Source organism: Cryptomeria japonica, chromosome 11 (genome assembly GCF_030272615.1).
Source record: "Cryptomeria japonica chromosome 11, Sugi_1.0, whole genome shotgun sequence".
Taxonomy (NCBI): domain Eukaryota; kingdom Viridiplantae; phylum Streptophyta; class Pinopsida; order Cupressales; family Cupressaceae; genus Cryptomeria; species Cryptomeria japonica.
The window spans coordinates 476,921,131-476,944,828 of NC_081415.1; positions in this window are offsets into that span (position 1 = coordinate 476,921,131).

The window sequence follows — 23,698 nt, forward strand, 5'->3', positions numbered from 1 at the left end:
ACTAAAGAATGTGAAAAACTACGGGAAGAAAAGGAATGTTTGGGTATGGCTACAAAAAAGGTGATGAAGCTGGATGAAAAGGAACAAAAATTGATAGAGCTTGGTTTGGCAAAGAGTGTTGATGCAAATAATCAATACATTGGAAATGTTTCTTTCAAAAAGAAGATGAAGGAGAAAATGAACAGTGATGTAGAGCAATTTCCTAAGGATAGTAGTGAGGCGAGTTTTTTGGGTTACATCAAACCATTGATAACCTTGAATGCAATATTGAATGAAACATTGGTGTCAAATTCATATTCCTCTTCCAAATATGAAATGCTAACAAATTTGTAGGTTGCTTACCATATGCTACAACAAATTACACTTCCATCAGATGTAGAGTGGAGCACCCTAAAATAACTTACACAATGATTTCATAATATGTATTTTCAACACTAGCCATCCCAAAGATGTAAATTGTGTCACAATGCCATGTAAACGTGTTTCTATGGAATAATATAAATTACAATTTCTTCTATCTTCTATGACTGTGTAACTTTGTTTTAATCTGATCTTCATTTTAATTTTTAAAGGATTCTAAGAAATGTTATTTTGGTGGGGTTTTGTGTAATTGGATTATATTTTACTTTCCCATATGCAATGACAACTTGTAAAATAAATGACATATTCACTTTTAGATCCAAGTAATGAAAAGTAGAACAAATAAAATTAATCTCATCATGGATACTAGAAATAATAAATGTATCTATGTATACATATATATGTAACATGTAGCTATAAAAATAAATGCATCTCCAATTACAAATAGAGCTTTTCCTTTGTAAGTTTGTTCAAAAATATCTCTACCTTAGTACCTAGCAGGCCCACCGCCCAGGAAATTGTTTGACTTGTGTTATATGATCATTCTTATATTGATCATGCACTATTGCCACAATCCTGCAAAACTCAAGCATTCAATACTCAATGGAGTAAAGTTTGTCCAACATAGAATTCAACACTCCCATGTTTATAATGCTAAAATTATCATATCTTCTTGTTGCTTGTCTAACATTAAGGAAAAAATCAGACCTCCAATTTGAAAATCTCTTCAACTCCCCTTCTATTGTCAAAATAGGAGGAACTTGTATTGGTCGGTCATCATAAAACCTCACCAATTGAATAAACTTGTCATGAAAAAAGATATTATTTTGTAGAATATTGCACAACTCATCAATTTTTTTCAGTAATTTTCAAAATGGAATTGCCAGTAATATCATCCAAATTTGCATGTTCCAACAACAATTATTAATATTTTATTTGAGGAGACCATTTTTTTAAGTAGCATCTCAATCTGACTGTTTCCCTGACATTAGACTCATTCATTGTATTATACAATTCTTTATAATTCACCCAAACGAGTTCAACAATGTTGTAGATGTGGGTTATCCTATGTTCACGTAGATTTCTAGTCACCATAGATAAATTATCTGTGATTGGTAGCATGGAAACAAAAGGGTGGAGTGACAAGGTATTGTTCTCTTCTGCCAAATCATTGACTCTCTTCTCCTCATCATCATTTAAACTTTTCTGAGCCACTTTTCTCCTTTTGATCTCATCTTCCAACCTTGTTACTTCAACCTTGAACGCCTTTATCTCATGTGACAAGGTACTATTTTGTTCAACCAAATCACTGACTCTCTTCTCTTCATCATTGTTTGAAATTTTTTGAGGAACTTTACTCCTTTTGAGCTCATCTTCCAGCCTTTCTACTTCATCCTTGAGCGCCTTTATCGGCTATGACAAGGAATTATTCTCTTCAAACAAATAACTGACTCTCTTCTCTTCATCGTTGTTTGAACTTTTCTGAGCCACTTTGTTCCTTTTGACCTCATATTCCAACCTTACTACTTCATCATTGAGTGCCTTTATATCTTGTGGCAAGGTGTTATTCTTTTCAACCAAATCACTTACTCTCTTCTCTTCATCATCTTTTGTACTTTTCTAAGCCACTTTGCTCATTTTGAGCTCATCTTCCAAACTTGCTACTTTATCCTTGAGCGTCTTTATCTCCTAAAGTGAACTTGAAGTAGAAGAAGAGATTGAAGTAGGATGTGGAGAAGGTAGGAGTGACACCAACTTATTATACTCCTGTAATAATTTTTCATTTTTAAGTTTTAACTTACTCAAATCTTCTATAAATTTGTTAACATCTGCCTGAGAAGTCATTGTCTTTTTTGTTAAGAGCATTGCATATCTGTCAAGAGGTCTCATTTTCATAACAATCAAGTTACTAGTAAGATCTCCTACCCTCTTCTTAATTTGGGCTTTCTGAATATGGTCATCATTAAATATTCACCACACTGCCAACACCTCATACTAAGGGCTATAATATGACCCAAAATACAACCCCTGAACTTTCTCTTCAGTTGGTAAAGTTGCCAACTCTAAAGATTCCTTTCTTATGGTGTCCAATACAATTACAAAAGAGAGGTCCCATCCTTCAAGTAACAAACATCCACTATTCCTTACAAAATTCCTTGCCTCCTCAGGGGTCATCTTTGATATGAAATATTTAACCTCCTCTAAAAATTCAGCTATAAATCTATCAATATTGTTGTCTACTAGATTCCTCGATGCCAACCTTTCTCTGAGAATATTGGAAAATTGCTCCCATTTTTTTTAGGACAAAATCCCTAAACTCTCGGGACTGCACAAACTTATCATTGGACATAAATGTAGAGCATGCCAATGGTCTAACGTCATCTTCTACCTTTACTCTTTCAAAATTTATGGCACTTTGTTCCTTCGATTCAGTGTATACCACTTTGTATGTCGGGTCAATCTTTTTTATTTTTACTTCTACCATGTGTATTCTACATTAAACTTTGACATCAAAAGAAGCATTTCTAATTAAGTCCTCAAAATGATTATGCTTGTGAACAAAGGCTATCAATCTAAACCCAACCCTAGTCTGATCAATAAAGTGTTCTGGATCAAAATTTCCGAATTTTGCAAAATTCATCTTGTATGGCAGTAACTTATAATATAACAGGTCGAATCCTCATTTTATCAAGATCTCAAAATCATAGAAAAATATTGTTGTGGGGAGGAAGTAGCCCTTCTTTATCTTTGGGTTTCATAAATGAGCTTTGTTAGACCCATTCAACTACCAAATTATTTCTAAGAAAGCAGTTATATCTGGTACATATTTAGGAAAAACATGAGGTTTAATTGGTGCACTGTAAACTCTGATGATTATGTACTTGGGGTAGGAAAACCAGTCTCCCTACTTATGCCAGATTCCTAGCTTGGGCTCTAGCTCAAGATGCCTCAAAAATCTCCTCACTGTGTTTGATAATCTCCAATTGATTGGGTACCCCAAATTTTGTAGCACAACTCTAACAAAGAGCTCCTCAAACATGACAAAATTGGAGTTGTCACAGTGCATGTTCGATAAATACATCCATTCTTGGATAGGCAACCTCTGGTTTTGTTCATCTATATTTCTCAAATTCAGCTCTGGGCCCCAAGGGCAAGGAGAAGCCTTGCTTCTACCATACAAAAGAATGTGGCATGATAGAGAATACCACCTAAATTGAACAACAGGGCTACCCTTTTGGATATCCAAAAGGGCTTCGTGAATAGCATTGGAAATGAATGAGGCAAAGTCAAAGAAGGTGTTGCTATAAGTGTGCTAGATTTCGGTGGCCAACATCATAAGATTCATAGGCATCTTGTACTTTACATCGATTCCCAACACTTGACAAAGTGCAAAGTGAGTGTATATGAAATAATCTTCAAAAATTTCATAATAAAAGGGCTCAACATTTGTCTTGAAAAATGCAATAGGCTTCCCATCCCCCTTCGTCCTTCTATGAAATGGAAGCCATTTAACCTTGAAGCTACCTTTGTCCCTGTCATATGCCCTCCCTAGACATAGAAAATCAATGGGAACCCGCACTTGGGTATTAGAGTTTAACATAAATGTTTTAGAAATAGATTCCCTATCAAACTTGGCCAACAAAACACCCTTCTCTATCGAGACAGATTGACTGTTTGGATTATAGCTTTTTGCCACAACTCTAATTTGGTCTACATTAACAAAACGATTTGGGACAAAAATCATTACCAAATCTAATCTCCATGCATTATTCACTGGAATTGGGGCTCTACTCATGTTGCAAAAAAACATGAACAAATCCACTCCGCTAATCGACATGTAAGAATCCCCATACGATGTTGCCCTGTCCACAATCATATCAGATATAATATTTGTAACCTGGGCGTGCCTTCCCCTTTTCAAAGAACCAGACAATTGAGCAATAATATATTCATATAGGGCCATCTTAGCATTAGCTGAACCTCTTCTTGAATTTCCACTCATCCTATTTAAGCTTATGGTATTTAAGAAATGTACAAACAACGCTTCCAAAATGAAATTGAGTATTCAAAATTTATGATCTTGCAAAATCGCAATCTAAGTACTACTTTTCTAAAACTAAGCCTAAAATACTAAGAAAACCCTTTCGTAAATAAAAGTAATTAAACCGAGCTATAGAATGCCAATTTACTTGTACTTGACACCGCACTCAACAATGTCGAAGTTCAAACCCTTACAATTTTGTTAGATGCTAATTTTTGGAGTTGTACTGTTTGAATTACACAAATTCGTCAACTATGACTCTTCATAAATATTGAATTATCTAAAATTGAATGCAATTATCAAGTGATCAGACATTTTTGAGGGGAACCAACATAAACTTCTCGTGAAAGAACAACATAAAACAAACCCTACCCCGTAGTTTTGAACCTGAACCGTTGCTCTTAATCTGTCGAGAAGATCATCGGTAGTAGTAAATCGATTCTTTTGCATCTATTTCTAATAAAAGGGGACACCTGGCATAATTTCACATAATCGCATATAGGTGGTAAGATCCATCATTTAAAGAATGAACAATAATTTATTTGTTAATTGATTATAAGAGGATCCCATGAAGGTCTGTGGCAAGTTGTTGCTTCGTCTCACTATGGTGGTATGCCCATCTTGAACAAAATGCGATAGAACTAACCACTCATTTAGTACCGAACGCATGTGGCACTATTCGTGTCATCGCATATTGTTAGTAGGACTAGGAGCCACCAATTGAAGACAAAATTAATAGTTTAAAACTAATTCATGCCATCAAAATATTAAAATGATTTCATAAGTTATTTGTTAATTGTTTATAAGAGGGTCACGAAGATCTGTGCCATGTGGCAAGTTATGGCCTCAAAACTCTATGGTGGTAGGCCATCTTGAACAACACGCGATAGAAGTAACCGGTCATATAGTAGCAAGAATCATCTCATATTGTTAGTAGGACCCAAAGACTTAAAAAATTAATAGTTTAAAGGTAAATCGCAACTTAAAAAATATTAAAATGATTACAAAATTTATTTGATAATTGTTTATAAGACGATCCCATGAAATTCTATGGAAAGAAAATTTGATAAAGAGAAATTGGAATCTAATAAATCCAAATTGAAGACAATGTTTACAAATATTTTACAATGAAACATGCAACACAACAAAGGTACTCAACATTGCAGCAAATTAATATATAATTTAAAAATTAAAAATTAAAAAGTGCACGTGAATTTACACTGGTATAAAGAAATCAATTTGGATTTTTCAATACCATTCATGATTCATGAATTACAGTAAATAATATAAATACCTAGTAATAGTCTGAGTCTTGACAGTCTCCTACAAAATGCTAAATCTCATTGACTAACAATTGACTTGTCACGACTGACCCAAATCCAATTGCTAATTCATCTCGTCGAACTGTACTTCACTTTCTCTTTCATTTTCCCCTTCATTTTTCTTGCTTGTGTTATTCTTAGCACGTCTACTAGAACTTGATGATCTTTTTGTTTTAACACTATCATTGCTAGTCAAAATGTTTCCTAACCCTCTCCTTCTAGTTATGGATGTCTAGTGTGTGTGTGCCCTCTCATAAGGAAATTTTTTGACATTATACCGACTAGTATAAATCCTCAAACAAACTTCCAGATTCTTGTCGAGTTTGTTTCTTGTCTTTGATTTTAAGAATCCCAATGCATTGAAAACTCTCTCATCCTCAGCAGAACCCAAAATCATTGTTTGACACAAGTTAGCTAGTTTGAAATATTATAAGATTTCTTCACTCAAAATTGAGCTCTGACTTATTTTTGCCAAAAGCCATGTTATTGATCCTGGTAGGTATGGACCATCCAAAGCCTTAACCTGTTCATGCATTGTTGCTGCAAAACGGGTAGATTGTTTTGCAAGCTTAGTTTTAATTATAGCTCCTTCTACTTCATTTCCATCAATATTGAAATTGGCACTCTTCCCAAAATAATTCACCAATTCCAGTGCCTCTTATGAAAATCTTGTGGATCAAGCGTTCTCCAAAAATTATGATAGATGGTAGACATGGCTTCTAATAGTTCCTCCCAAGGGATTCTCTTTAAAATCTATGTTGAAACCTCTTTTGCAATCTTCTATAAAATGGTTTTCATAGAACTCACGATGTCATTGAAATATTCCACTATAACAGGTCCATCTCTCATTCTAGTAGACTGCACGTTGGAACACATGTCATCATAGAACATTGGTATCTGCTTTCCACGGACAAGGACACGTAACTCACCGCGATCATTAAACTGTAAATAATTATCAGATCAACCCAAATCTGTAATCTGATTCCATTTACTAAATGCTTCATCATTGAATGGATAATTATTTAGATATTGATTATCCATGCCCATGATAGTCATTCTTTGTAGTGTAGCATATTCTTGAACATACATAGTTCTCTCTTGTGCTTGTTTAATAAGCGAGTTCATTTGGTCCAACAAGGGGTGAATACCAGCCAAGGTTAACAATGTCTCTACATCAGTTAACCTATGTAAAAGCATAACACATTGAGCCTATTTCCTTAATTCGTACATTAGACCAACCAGGGATCTATATTATGAGAAAACTTGTTTCGCGAGTCCACGAATGGAGATCCATCTGGTCTCAACATCCTTAAGTAGCTTGTTACCATCAGTTATTCCTTTAGCAGATTTTTGAAATTCTAAAAAGCATTTGGGACTACAACAAAAGTATGCATAGAGCTCATGATTTAGCTCATCAACTCTAACTACCTCTTCATGATCGTGCACAATTTTACATGCTAAATTAAGTCTGTGCACCATGTAGTGAATGGGAACCATATATGGTACAATTCTCATTTGTAGCTTTGTGCATAGGTCGTTCCTATGACCTTGCATCACTGCAGCTACGTCTGCTCCTACACACACTAGGTTTTCCTTTCTCTAAATTTGGCACTAGCTCAATGAATGTGTACTTTGAACTCCAACTTATCTGAAATGACCTTGTTTTTTATTAAGGTAAAAATAGGTTTTGAAGGGACCTTGAATCCATTTACAAAAAAACCTTACAAGATAAAAGCATTAAGCAACCAGGAGGAACAAACCCAAGAAAAGCTAGTAAAATAACTAGAGAGAACTAGCTAAAGCACCAAAAAACTAGTAAAATCCGGCCAGACCCGACAAAAGGAATTAATTAATATTTTTCAGGGCATTAGACAAGTTATTTCTAATCCCATACAAGTCTTTGATATTTTCCCTAAGATTAGGGATCTCTTTAGCAAACGCAGCAACAACTTTCTTAACAGTCGCTCTGGTTCTCTTTGTAGGTCCACTCGGTGTAGCTTCACCACTTCCAATCTTGATAGCATCTTCATCCATGTCAAGGTCCACCACTAGTTTGGGAGAGCTGGAATTATCAATGACCTTCAAAATATCCTTAAGGTTTTTTGTGACAACAGACAAGATATTCGGGATAATACCCAGCAGGTTTTTCATCACCACTTTCCCTTCTTCAAGCAAGTTAATTTGAGCAGCCATTTTTTTAACTTTCTCCTCCATGTCCTGCTTCCATTACTTCTAATCCATGTCATCTTCCTTCCTTTTCTCATCCATCTATTTTCCATTTTTTTCCAAGTTCTTCAATAGTTCATATGTCCATCTGTCATAACCCAATCTAGCCTCAGTGAGTTTTTTAAGGTTATCCAAGAATAACCCTTCTCCAGCACTTTCCTTTGCCTCACTCAAACTATCCTTTTCCATATACTTCTCAGGTTCCTTGTTCTTCCCCCTCTCAGAATTCAAATCTTTTTCCTCATTATCCTTGTCATCCACAGACACCATAGGTTGGTTGTTGTCTTTGCCAGGGCTAGCACTATGAATTGGGCTATCATTGTCGGACTCATTCTCACCTTCTTCATACACTGCACCCACATCCTCATCTTTCAAGCTGTCCTCACCCTCTGACTCATCCGTTTCCATTTCATTTCCCTCTTTTCCAGTTTCCTCTATGTCATTCTTATCTTCATGGGCTTTCATCCCAATGGCACTCTTGCTTTTTTTCCTACAAGTAGCCTCCTCCTTGCTAGGTTCCCCTTCCTCCAGCATTATCTTGCCTTTCCCTAGAGAGGCAGATAACCTCTTTTCTTCCAGTATGGCAAGGGTTTTATAGTGCTCATAAATGAACAACAAAATCCCACAATGGAGCACCGGATTCGAGGGATTCTTGTTGTGTTTATTAAGAGACCTAGAAAGGGACCTGAAGAGATAGTAGGGCAGGGATACCCTTTTCTCATGTCTAAAGTGGCTTAATAACACAAAGCGATAAGTGTGGGCCCTAGAAAAGAAACCCTCAATAGTTATGTATTCCATTATGGCACTCAAAACCCAGCCCCAGATTTTCTTGATGTTGGAGGCTTCATAATAACCCCCTATGGCTTTTCCAATTTTAGCGCTCTCCTTTTCCTTACGCGGGAACAAATTTACCGCATTATTTGAAACTTTGAGATCTCTAAAGAAATTAAGCCCTAAGTGGGGCATACCTGTCATAGTCGCAATGAGGCCCGCGTCTAATTTGAACCTAACACCATAGATTTTAAATGACCCATTACACCAATTTTCAGAGATTTTGGAGACAACGAGATTAACCCTACCTTTGTCATAATCAACCAGCTTCTCCATGAAACTCGTAAGGGATCCTTTTTCCAGCTTTGCCCAAACTTTTAGCATGTCCTTCCATCTGAACATGTTGTCTAGTTCTTCCCTCCTTAAATCTCCTCCCATATTCAATTTCAGACTTTCACCTCTATTCTTCTGCAAACTCAAAACTTTCTTCCCGTTGTCTCTCAAAATTTTGAAAAAGATGACCCACAAAGTGTGCGAAGTGATATTATATTTGATTGGGATTCTGCCACTTTGCCAAGTAATCATAACCTCTCCATCAAAAAATAAGTTACTCATATAAACTATCATGATTATGCGGTCCTTCTTTCCCCATAAATCTATCCTTTCTGAGGAGCTCTTTAATACTCATATTAATATCTTCCCTGTGCCAAATTGTTTGAGGATCAGAGTTAATGCCTAGGTTCACCAGACAATCCGCCACCATATTTTTCTCTCTAAAGGCATGTTCAATGATAATTACTTTAAAACTAACAATGATTTCCCTAGCTTTTAAAATAATGTTTTCAATGGACCACGATGGCTCGGTTTCCCCCTTGAAACGCTTAATGATATTAAGTGAGTCTCCCTCAAGCCATAATTTATCATTATTTAGGTTCTTAGCTATAATTAGAGTGTTCATTGTAGCTGAGGCTTCACCAAAATGACTAATTTGACTTCCCAAAGGACCAACAACCGCCACTAGGCAACTTCCAAGAAAATTCCTGACAATGCCCCCATAACCAACTTTACCTAGATTCCCTTTAGAAGCCCCATCAAAGTTGGCCTTTAGCCATCCCTAAGGTGGAAAACACCAAACAAGACCTTCTCTGCCCTTCTCCATACTAGGTTTGGTGGTGGAGAGGTTCCACCTGTCATTGAAGTCTTCTTTAGAAACTGGTCCATCATCAATACCATTGATGCATTCAAAGATACTCCTGTAAATTTTATCCACCACCACTTCAGGGATGACACTTTTATCCCTAAAGATCTTGTTATTGCGCTCTTTCCAAATATTCCAGATAACATTTGAAAAGGTAAGTTTCCAAAGCTCCACAATGTTTGGGTTGGAATTAGGGCATTGCCATTGCTGCCACGATTCCCCTAGAGAGTTCGAAAAGACCCAACTCAACTTCCACCTACATAAAATAATTTTCCAAATTTCTTGGCTGAAAGTACACTGATGGAGAATATGGCAAGTAGACTCTTCTTCCTTGCAACAAAGAGAGCACCTATTAGGAAAAACAAATCCTCGCTTTTGAAGGTTGTCCAAAGTTAATACCTTGTTTTGGATAAAAATCCAAAAAAAGAGATTAACTTTAGGAACTAACTTCTTGTTCCAAACTTTAGCCCAAATAGGAGTTTCTTCCACAACTTTATTTTGGATAGCCACGACTGAGGACATAGAATACTTCCCATCTAGGGTTTCCCTCCATATAAAACTATCCTCTTTGTTGTCTAAGAATTTTAGAAGAAAGCACAACCTCAAGAAACTTTAACCCCAGACACTGCTGGCTAAAGTCAATCCATTTCCCATTTCTCCAGTAATCTCTAAACAAACCCCCAAACCTACTTTTGAACCAATATTTCCAATCATAAAAGATTGGAATTTCCTCAAGAGGTATATCCATTATCCATCTATCTTCCCAAAATCTTATACTTCTACCATTTCCCAGCTTCCACATTCTACCAACTACAGCCCAGCTTTTTGCCGATTTAACTGCATTCCATATTGCAGAACCTTCAACAATAAAAGATTTATCTAAAAATTCTTCCTCAGAGGGTTGCATGTGAAGATATTTATTTCTCTAGATTAAATTCCACTCTCTTTCCTCCCCTTTCATTCTCCAAATTTGTTTAGCTAATAGGGAATTGTTCATAGAACTAATATTCCTTAAACCCAGCCCCCCAAAGGCCTTAGGAGAACAGGTTTTATTCCAGGCAATAAGGGGAATTTTGTTCTTGACTTGCACTCCCAACCAAAGAAACTTTTTTTGGATTCTTTCAATTGCTTCCACAAACTTTCTAGGAATTTTAAACAAACTGAGGGCATAAACAGGCGAGTTTTGGAGAGAAGCTTTGAGCAGAGTAACTTTGCCCGCTTGACTAAGGACTACCCCTTTCCAACCAGCCAATTTGGAGTTGAATCTGTCAACCAACTTAATCCAAAAATTATCCAAAGGCTTAATACAAAGGGGAAGCCCTAGATAAGTAGAGGGAAGCTTATCAATTTTATAGCAAAGAATTCTTTCAATCCTTAATTGTCTTTGAACAGGGGTATTGATGAAGAACAAAGAGCTCTTATCCCAATTAATTTTTTGACCAAAGGCAGATTCATAAATATTCAAAATGTTCTTCATATTTTTAGCTTCCCTAATGGTAGCTTCCCCCATAGTGATTGAATCATCAACAAACTTTTCATGAGTACGGGTAAGATTGGAGGAAGAAGGTTTCAGTCCTCTGAGATTGCCTTCTTCCACATTTAAAAAAATAAATCTACCCAAGCTTTCAACTAAAATAGTAAACAAGATTGGCGAAATGGGATCCCCTTGTCTAAGACCTCTTGTGATTTTGAAGAAGCTTGATGGGGATCCATTGACAATAATAGCAGAAGAGGAAGTTTCCATCAATTGAGAACAAAGATGAATAACTTTTTCTCCAAATCCAAACGCTTTCATAATCCTTAATAGAAACTGCCAATTCACTCTATCATAAACTTCAGCCATATCTAACTTCAGAAAGAAACCCTGATTATTAGCCACCATTAGAGAATGAATATTTTCATGAATTGAAATAATGGAATCCAGAATCTGTCTACAGGGGACAAAACCATTCTGTTGGGTAGAGATAATTCTAGGAAGAATATCTAGCAGTCTAGAGGTAAGAACCTTAGACAAAATCTTGTAAACAGAGTTGCAGAGACTAATAGGTCTAAACTTATTAAGAGAATCAGCTCCAAAGATCTTTGGAATTAGGACAATGAAGGTAGCATTCAGTTCTTTTAGAAGCCTTCTAGAACCAAAGAATTCTTTAACTCCTTTACAAATGTCAGTCTCCACAATATGCCAAAAAGATTGGAAAAAGGACATAGGAAAACCATTTGGTCCGGGAGACTTATCTCCCTGAAAAGAGAACACTTCCTTTTTTATTTGCTAATTAGAAGGAATTCGGGACAGATGTTTATTGTCTTCCTCAGTCAAGGTAGAAGGAATACCTTGCAACCAGAGGTTTTTGTTACTAGCGTCAAGGTTATCCACTTCTCCCAGAAGGGTGCTAAAATAATCCAGAGCTTCCTTTCTTATATCATTATCCTCCGTTAAAATCCCTTTAGTATAGGATAACCTGGATATCCTATTAGCCACCCTGTGCTTAAGAGAAGTTAAGTGAAAAAACCGGGTATTTTTATCACCTTCCTTCAAGTACAAGGCTCTTGATCTTTGTCTCCAGAACATCTCTTCATTGGAAATAATAGTGTGGTATTTATACAACAAACCATTTTCCACAGATCTCAACTCTTCAGAAAGCCCATCCTCTTGGATTTTATCTTGAACTTCTTTTATTTCAGATTTTATTTGAATTTTACTCTTGATGATATCCCCAAAAATCTCTTTGTTCCAGATTTTGATTTTAGCCTTTATAATATTGATCTTTTTAGCTATTCTGAAAAGAGTCGTTCCCTCAACCTTAAAACTCCACCAATCAGCAACACAAGCTTCTAGGGAAGGATGGGATAACCACGCTTTTTCAAATCTAAAAGGGAAATTTCTCTTAGCAGAAAAAAAATTGGCAGTGAAAGAAATAGGGTAATGATCAGAACCAATCTTGATAATAGACGCTAAAGAACAATTATACTTAGATAACCACTCAAGAGAAATTAAGGTTCTATCTAACTTAACTTGAATAAGATCAACTCCAGTTCTTCTATTAGTCTAGGTATAGTTAATCCCTTGGAGATCCACATCCATAAGAGCTTGATCATTAATGAAATCCATAAGATCTTGTTTACCATCAACCTGCAAGGGAAGGCCTCCCATCTTCTCTTCCTCTTTTACTGGAGTATTAAATCTCCCATTATAATCCATCTTTGATCAACAAATTAAGTCTATCTTCAGCAAGGCTTCTCCAATATTTAGCTCTCCTGGTTTTGGGATTAGGCGCATAGACATTGGATAAAAACCAAAGAAAGTTATTCTTGATATACTCAAGCTGCACAGAGTTACTATTAAATTCAAAGATGATTTCCTTACCTTTAATAGTTTTTTGGTTCCAAAAAAACGTAGTTCCTCCAGAGGCTCTCTCCGAGCTAGATCCTATAACTCCATTATTTTTAAATATTCTAATCTTTTCAACTTTATCCTTACACATCTTGGTTTCCTGAACAAGGACCACATCCAGTTTATGATCTCTTATAATGTTACGCACCACATCCTGCTTGTGAGGGGCATTCAACCCTCTTATATTCAAAGAAATTATCTTCATACTTTAACCGAAGATAGGGTTGACTCAATGGAACACTGTGTTCCATCAGCATGGTTCTTCCAACTTTCCTGTTCCCTCTGATGTTTTAGAGATGGTCTCCCCTGCTTTTTGTTTTGGCTTCCAACATCCGCCTTTTTCTTATTCTTGCTTCTAGTTGCAATACCTCCATTGGGTCCCTCCTTATTCGATTTTCCCTATTTTGTGCCAAGAATCCTAAGATTTTCTTCCAGGATTTCCATTTCCACACTATGTGATGGGGTTTTGGGTTGGGACGGCTTTGGGCTTCCATTGGTTAGAAGCAAGAGAGGCTCAAAATCAGAAAGGTTAAAATCCTGCGCTTCATTAAAGTCTTCCTCAATTGCTTTTGAGTAAGATGATGTAGACACATCATCATTGGGACTTTCCTCTACTTTCTCTAGACTGACTAATCCAACCTCCTGGTCCTCTGGATCATTTTTATTATTTAACTCTCTTCTTTTCTCATTTTCTTTAGTACTTTCTATTTGATTATTAGAATAGACACAAGTAGGTTTTTCATTATTACTATTCGCATCCTTCTTCACCTCCTTTTCTAGCTCCATCACTTCCGTATTTGGATCACACCCTACTGTTGGGTCTCCTTTTTTCTCTTTAGTTTTCCATTTCTGCTTCTGCTTCACACAACTATCAGTCTTGTTGTCCTTACCCTTCTTAAATGGATAGATTTTGCCCAATGGCCCAATTTTTTGCAATGGAAGCAAGCAAACGGGAGCGATTCGTATTCAATCACTTAGGTCCATTTCCCTAATTTAGAAATAATCTCAATAGATTGGGGCATATCCGTCATTTGATTAACATTTACATAGATGCGAGCAAAGACTAACCTTGATTTAGCTGCAGTCATTGGGTCGATCGAGAGAAGTTATCCAAAAGAGCTCGCTATCCCCTTAAAGACTTCCTCATTCCAGAGTTCTAGCAGAAGGCCTGGGAGGAGTGCCCACACAGGGGCTGATACAAAAAAAGACTCATCAAGAGAGAGGTTAGGAGCCCATTTCTATAGAGCCAAAGTTGACTTGCTGAACATCCATGGGCCTTCACATAGAGCCTTATTCATATCTTCTTCAGAGTTAAAAGCAAAGGAAAAAAAGCCCCTAGGCAACGCCACCACATCCACTTGACCCTTGAGAACCCATTTCCTCCTTATTAAATTCCTAACAACATCAATGTTAGGCCTAAAACCAGCAAATCGTCTGACTAATGTCATGGCTAAACCAGTGATAGTAAGATCAACCAGTTTATCCAGAACAGAAATAGCAACCAACCCTGAAACTAGATCAAAGATGTTTGTAACTTCTAGAAGTCCTGATTTTACCAACAACTTCACTCCAAAAAGCGAAGACCATTTTTTTTCCTTACCTCTATCGTGTGGCTCCCCAGTTTTGGAATCTTTGTCTTCCACCGATTTGACTGTCTCCTTGTCCTCTTTTGTACCTTGGGATGCCTGGAAACTCGCCTAATTGCCAGTTCCACCCCCAAAAAGATTGCCTTCCCCAGGAAATCCGCCATTCCCAGATTTGAAATTTGGGATTCTCGCTCACCACTCTCCTTGCCGCTTCGCACCCATGGTTTTTATTGAATTGTTAAATATGTCTACCTATCCTAAAATGACCTTGTTGCATCCCACTCCCACCAAAGTTTTGTTCACCCAATTTTTGTTGTTTATTTTCTTCCCCTTTCATGCATTGATAAGAGCAGCATTACTAGTATTGTCAATAGTAGCATTACCAACATTGTTAGTAGCAGCATCACCGCAATTTACACCAGCATTGGCAACATTATCAGCAACACCTTCACCGGTATTGCCAGCAACAACGACATTGCCAGCAATAGCATCACTGATGTTTTCAACCAAGTCGATTGTTTTAGTCTGGCTACTCTCGGTACCCATTGGAACATTCTCTGTGATAGATCCATAGGCATCGGGTGCAAGTGTTGATGTTGTATCTCTACTTGATCAAGTGCCAAAGTATGACCTTATATTATTATTTATGCGTTTAGATGGCCTCCCTCCATCACTTTCAGGAGTCCTACAGCTCGACATCTCTTACTAACAAAAACTGCAAGAAGGAATCTAATTCCTATAGGCTACAAAATATTATAATAGATAAAAAGAGGGAAAAATAAAATAGATAAACTTTGTAGCTTATTGTAACAATGCATGCTATGTAAAGAATAATAGATTAAAATGGAAAAAACTAAGCCATAACAGCTAAGCTGGAAGAAAATTCTGAAATCAAAATGACAGACACAGAGACACTAACAACTCAAAATGGAAAACACTAACATCAATCTTATATCCTTTGTCACTTACCGTTAGTTCTAGAGTGACAAGGTCCATTAGTGACTCAACATCTAAAGAATTCCTCAGGAACTTGTGTCCAAAGAAGAGCATGGGGATTCTAGAAGTGCAGACCGATCCAAACAAGGTGTAAACTGTAAAATGTCACCTTCTCATGTATTTATATGAAATAAAATTTGGCGAATTGTGCACCATTCTACAATTGGGATATAGAAATTTGGCAAAATTGGGCTGGATTGAGGCGGTGCAATTTTAAATTTGAAGGCGAATTATGGAGATGGTATTAATGTTCAATACTAGTGGGGGTGAATTGGGGCTGGCCTCAAGAACAAAATAATTAATGTTATTGGTGATATGGCCCCTCAAAATTTAAAAATTCCTGTGTCGATATTGGCGAATGCATGCATGTCCATCGGTGGTTTCTTGCATTCGTCTGAAAAATTTGGGGCAAAATTACGACTAATAAATATTCAAGCCATGTATGATTTGGTGGCAAATAAAATGTGTTTCAAAAGTTATTTCCAACCAAAAGGTAGCCAAAAAAGGGCCATGGGACAAATTTTGCATGAACACGAGGTGATCCGGCCACTCATAGGTTTTATTCACCAAATTCTCAATGCAATCGACCTATCTAATTCGTCGATTGGCGAATATTCACCACTAAAAAACCATTGTCTAGGAAGTTCATTAGTGGGTGTACATGACATCAAAACAAGACAAAAAAAGACAAACAAATATAAAAAGGCAAAAGACACACACAAAAAGCTAAAAACCAAAACTAGACCTCAACTCAACTAGCCGAAGAGACCTTGATATCAAAAATGTCTTAACCACTAATATCATTCTTGAAAATGTTATCTCAAGAACACAAGTGATTACATAAAAGAGCATGAGCACACATCATCCATGAACAACCAATAGCAAAGCTATGATCTCATGGGAAGAAAAGAGAGAAGCATGGATACATATTCTAGATGTGTTTTTTTAGGTGATCCATGAGAAAAATGAGAGCGGACATGGATACACATTCTAGATGTGTTTTTCTAAGTGATCCATGTTGGGGAGGAGAGTAGGAATATTCTAGTTGTGTTTTTCTAGTTACACTCATCCTTTTGCGTGTGTGCAAGTGATGTCTGGTTTCAGGTGTTAAGCATCTCGTATAAGATTTTGTTTTCTCTAGTTTTGAGCATGCAACAACCTGTGTAAGACATGAAATGAAAATGCAAATGTGTCTAGTATCGGGAACATCTTGTTGGCAAGAGACACTACAGGTATGTTGTGATGTTGTCATTGATGGAAACTCATATCAGTTTTGGCATACAAACTTCATGTTTTCATCATTCTTTTAGATTGAGTGAAGATTTCTTGAGTCCGGTAAGGTCCGGTAAGATGAACAGAGTATCTAATAGTGTACAGTGTTTTGGTTGGCAAATTATTGTGGTTGAATATTTTTCTTTGTGGATCCAGGAGATGTGTTGCGGTTATGCAATTTACCTTATTCCAAGTTTATATCCTCTAGTGATAAGTTTTGTGTAAATTAGAAGATCCGGTAATCATATTTTGGCTAGAACAGTGGTTATCAATGGTAACGCATGATAATTTAGTTTGCGGATCTTGTGGATCAATTTTTGTAGTTGTTAGTGTATTCTAGGTTGATGAGCCGACCTGTGGAAAGCATGTGGACATTTTGTTTTGGTTTTCTTAATTGCTTTTGGATCAGATTGAAGTCAACTTGTGTACATGTTTCATGTTGTGTGTTATGCAGTTTTTGAGTCAACTTGATGGTGACCTAAATTAGCAATGCGAAAATATGTGATAGGTTTATTTGATCATTTTGGTGTTCAATGATTGTGTGAGATATGTATATGGGTGATTGTGTGTAGTTTCACATGCACAAGGTAAATATTTATGCTCTAGTATGTTGCAGAATATCAAAATAGAGCAATATTACATAACAGAGTCAAAATATGTTTTGTGCTTAACCGAAACTATTCCAGGCATTTACAGATGTTATCTCATAGTTCATCTTCATGTATGTTACCTTTGTAACTTATTTTTAAGGTAGTGATCCTTCCGAGTTGTAGACCTTATTGTAAACATTTGAGCAATGAGCTCTAGGCAGTGTGCCTGAATGCATGTGCATTCCCCTATGTAATATTTCTATACTTTTAGCAGAGTATATTAATATTGTGGGTTAGAATCCCACCATGTTTTTTACCTTAACTAGGGTTCCACATAAAAATATTGGTGTTATGGTGTTGCTGATCTTTTCTTTGTGTTTTTGTACTTTAATTTTTTTCATATGCATTAAGTGGTTTAAAAGTGCAGAACACTGATTCACCCCCCCCCCCCCCTCTCAGTGTTCATTGATTCCAACACATCTTGTGTAAGAATTTGTTTACTCTAGTTTTGAGAATATGTAACCCCGTGTAAGACAAATATATGCCTGGTTTCAAGGAAATTTCATGTAAGAGTTTGTTTTCTCTAGTTTTGAGAATGTGCACCTCGTCTAAGACATATATAAATGCTACATTTAGTTTTGAGCATGCAGCATCTCATGTAAGAGGTTTTTTTATTTACTTTTGATAATGAACACCTCATTTAAGACATGTAACAATATACAAAACAATATAGTACAAAGAGGGCGATATGTATGCCCCCCCTTAAGATGTCAACATAGCCCTATGTTGATGTCTTAAGGAAGCTAGAAACAAGGATACACACCTTCAACACCAAGGATATATTCTTTAGAAACAATGTTCATAAATCCAAGCTAAAGAGGGATTCCTCTTACAAGAAAGGATAAGATAGTTGAAAAAGAGATATCTTGCAACAAGTATAAAGAGGATCCTTGGGGGTGAAGAGATCTTTTCTCAAAAGATGTCTACCTCCAAGAGAATTTTATTGAACACATAACATATTAGAACAAAAGAAGGGAAGGAGAACAAGAATTCCCACCTTCCTCCTATTTCTAGGTGAAAGGGATTCTTGATGAAGGATGACACACTTTTGACCCAATGTGAGCGGTAAGTTTATAATAGATGTACGTTGCCAAGTGAAAAAGAGGTTGTAGTCAAGGATACACACCTCTTGCATAAGAGAGAATCCTTGAGGAAACAACAAATTTAAACAAGGAGCGACATCAAATCATAAGCAAACACTACTCAACAAAGGAAAATTAGATCCTTAGAAAGGATAAGAGAGATCAATGCCCTTGAAGTGTACGATTGGAAGAATTACACAACCTATAAGGAGAGATTGGGCATAGTAAAATGAAATATGTACTCATATGAAGGAATATTCAATGTGAGAAAAGACAACAAGATATGCAAAATGCAACTCTAAAGAAGAGGTAATCTTCAAATAACAAGAGAGAGATTTAAATGAAGGATCACATAATCCCCTAAGGAGAGATTATTCATAAGAGACATACCATTTCATGCAAGAAATGACATCAAGGTATGAAAAATGCAACTCCTAAAGGGAATAGTGAAACTTTAGATAGAGAGAAGAAATGGGATAATATTCTTGCTCCCTAAGTATAAAGGCAAGAATGAATTATGTTGCTTCCCTAAGATGATTGTAAAGATCCCCCAATTAAGTTAACTACTCGGGTTAGAGGGTGAGGAGCAACATGAAGGGTGAATGGAGTGCTAAGGCACTACCACTTGACCAAGGAAGTGTGCAAGATTGGTTGTAAGAGCTATGTGAGCCCTATCATATTGGTCTTGAACAAATATTTTAAATGCTTTAGAATTGTCAAGAGAATGAGAGTAACTTCAATGAAAAGGAAAATGTGAATCACCTTACTTATTATTATAATTATAATTGTCTAATGAAAGGAAGACAATATTCTTATCATACTTCAATCTCCAAAAGATTCTAGTAGCTAATTTATCTTGGTCATCAATAGGAGTGGGTTTTGTCACTTGATATGTAGGACAAGATCTGGTGGAACAAGATGGATTGTCATATGTGATTTTAATAATTTTATTATCAACTAGTTCTTGCATACCTTTTTGAAAATTTGGACAATCATTAGCATGATTGTTATGAGTTTGATGATATGAACAAAAAAGAGTGTTTGAAGAAGAAGCACCCTTAGATGGATGATAAGTCTTACATATTGCAATATAATCCTTAAAGTTTTTAATTCTAAGGAGATAATCCATAGGTGAATCATGATAATGTCCTATCCCTTCAGTAGTAATTTGTGTAGGAGGGTTTATAGGGACTCTAATTCCTTTTACAAATTTTCCAAGTCCTTGTCCTTTAAAACCTTGTTTTGATATTATGTTATAGCCACTCCTATAAGAGATTTTTAATTGAGAAGGAGGAATATTCAATGAAACTCTTTAAAATTTGTAGTGTAATTGTATTTAGAAGGAATGAAGGGAAAAGTAGATGAAGAAGGAACATCTTGTGTAGGGATATTCTCCTTTCTATCATCATGTGTATCTTCTTTGATGGGTTAGGAAGGAAGATCCTTATCATCTAAGGCCTCATATTTATTTAATGTTATGTGAGAAGATAGATCGAATGAAATCTATAAAATCATCTTCTCTGCAAACATTTTGCTGATTAAGATAGGCTCTAGGAGAATAAGGGGGCTCTAGAGATATTGGAACATCAATATTTTGATCTTGCCCCCCTTACGCTAGGGTATGTGTTTGAAAATAAGATGGTGCCATGTTGCTCTTAAATGCTTGATCTCTATTAGAGAGATCGTTGAGAGGAGTATTAGCTCTTTCTTCATTCACATTAGCATATCTAGGATTAGGATCGACAAAAGATTTAATGTGATCTACATATGTAATGCATTTCCCTAAAAATATCACTATAAAACAACATCCATTATAGATAAAGGCTTTGAGATTTAATTTATTGATAGGAAGTAGTTTGGAAATTCTAAAAATGCAATATGCCAAAGTGCTATGAATGAAAAGAAGCAATGTGAAGTGAAATAAACCAATTTCCAACACATGATTATGATAAATATAAGTGAAAATTAATGTAATCATATGTCAAATGGTGAACAAATAAGATCTATTATGTGCCATTATGAATGTCTAAAATCAAATCTGATAATATAAGTTATGAATTATGCAACCCACAACTCAAACTAACTAAAATAAATTAGGGTTTTTGTGAATTAACCTCTAAATTTATATAATTTGATTAAAATAATATCTATGGATGCAAAATTGAAACTTAAAATATTCCCCAAATTAGATATAAGACAGTTAATCCAAATTAGACAACCCACATGTTCAATTTTAGAATTATAAATTAGGGCTTGTTCACACAAACCTCTAAAATTATGAAATTCAATTAGAAATTAAACTTGTAAATCTAAATTTGAATTTGAACATTCATAAATGATCAGATTTGAGAACATAAATCAGAAATAAGGGGGTAAGACATCGAGTTCACCAAAATGTAATGTGATGAAAATTAGGGTTTTCACCACTAAGGTAATAAAACCACTAATTTTGCTTAGGGACCAATTACATTAGGGGAAGATAGGAATTTGATAGATATAAACCTAATAAATCTAGATTATTATCTAATTCCAGGCCCTTTCAATGAGGCTCTTCTTTTCCTTGAGTTGAAGTGATTTGAATTTGTTGAAGATGCTGAAATTAGGGTAAATGTGTGTAAATTAAGGCAGTTATGCATAGACAGTGATCTACAATCATTAAACAGAGCAACAAACCTAGATCTGAGCAATATGTGAATGTTCAGATATGTTCCTAGAAGGTTGACCTAAATTGTTGGGACTAGAATGTTGGTCCCTTTGGTCCTCCAAATCATTGTCCAAAAGGGAATCTGTTTGTCTCTGTGAATAATGTTGATCTTGAATATTACAACTCTGTACCTGTTTCCTGCACACAAAAAGAAAGAGGAAATTATTGGGAATAGGGGTTTGCCTAAGTCAAACCCTAGTTTAGGAATTAATCTTGAATGAATAACTATAAATACTGAAATAAATAATGGAAAGGTATACCTAAAATATGCAATTGTTAATGAAGATGCTTTTCTTCTTGAATGTAATCACATATGTTGTATGAAATGGCATGATCATGACAAAACCCTAATTACACACACATGCTTGCATATGATTGATGCAATTTTTTTCCATAATGGTTGAATGAAGAATATGCAGCATTGAAGATCTCTAAAATTGCTTGATAATGAACGCTTCACAAATGCATGGATGCTTGAAGATGGATAGCTTGGAGATATGAAATTAGGTTGATCAAATGTCTTTATATAGGGGTATCTAGGTAATTTACTAATTAGGTTGACCTCCAATGGTCATGCAGAGCCATGCATTTGAACTCTCGCTAGAGAGATAGGACTTTTGCCCCATTACAAAATTGGGCCCAACTAAGAGGGACCAAGGCGTGGGTATCGTGGTCCTTCTCAGAAATGGACCACAATTAGACTCTACGAAGAAGCACACCCCTCCAAGAATTTCATCAATGGGTGTACATGGCATCAGAATTAGAGTTCGGGCGCATAATAGACCTAGATAGGTGATGAGGATAAGACAAGCTAAAGTAGGCGCATAAACATGAGGTGTAAATTGGTGTGGTCAAATCCGATTCATATATATATATATACACACATACATATATGTATATGTATATGTATATGTATGTATGTATATGTATGTATGTATGTATGTATCTATATGTATGTGTGTGTATATGTATGTATATGTATATACTTCTATGTGTGTGTGTGTATGTATATGTATATATATATATGTATAAGTATATGTATATGTATATGTATATGTATATGTATATGTATATATATATATATATATATATATGTATATGTATGTATATGTATATATATATATACATACAAATACACATACACATACACATACACATACATACATATACATATATATATATATATATAATATATATATACATACAGATACATATATACATACATATACATATATATATATTTGTGTGTCTATGTGTGTGTGTGTTTATGTGTATGTGTATGTGTATGTGTATGTGTATATATGTGTGTGTGTGTGTGTGTAAATAATTATTCATCATGGATATTATTACACTTATAAGTTTACTTAGGAAATGCATTTCATAGTAGTTTGGGTATGAGACACTTGGGTGTTTGTGCCACATTGGGATAGTGTGTGTAGGAGAATTTCCACCTTTTATGGTGTTGATCTTGTTGTTACACTCCACATTTAGTGGGTGATCCACCTCATGTGGATTATTATATTATTTCTCCTACCTACCCACACCTATTTCCTACCTACCCTTGTTTCTTATTGAGCCACATGTCATGTTTGTATGCTCACATATCCATATAGCCTTGCCTATATAAGCAGGCTTATATTCATTGTATGTAATGCTTAATGATCCAGTTGATCATATTTTTCATCTTGATAGAATACAATTTATTTCTATCATCTATTTTGTTCTCTCTTATTTGTGGCTTTCCATTGCCTCTTGATCTTGGCAAAATCTCACATGGTATCAAAGCCATTAGAGTGTCATTGGTTTGCCAATTGAGAGAAATTTGATGCTATTTGGGGTTTGCATTTTGGATCTTTCTATTGCAGGTTATTATTGAAGCTTGATGGATCAAATCTGAGGTTACCATTGGATTGAGGAGGTCCAAGAAAGACAGTTTTGCTTTTGTTTCATCCAAATCGAACTTTGGAGGCCAAATCTAGAGGCATTTGAAGTTTGAAGCCGCGATGGAAATTTTTCAGAAATTATAATTTTGCAGGCAATTTTCAAATAGCGCTATCTCACTCATCTGAACTCCTTTTTTCAAGCAATTTTTTTTTTT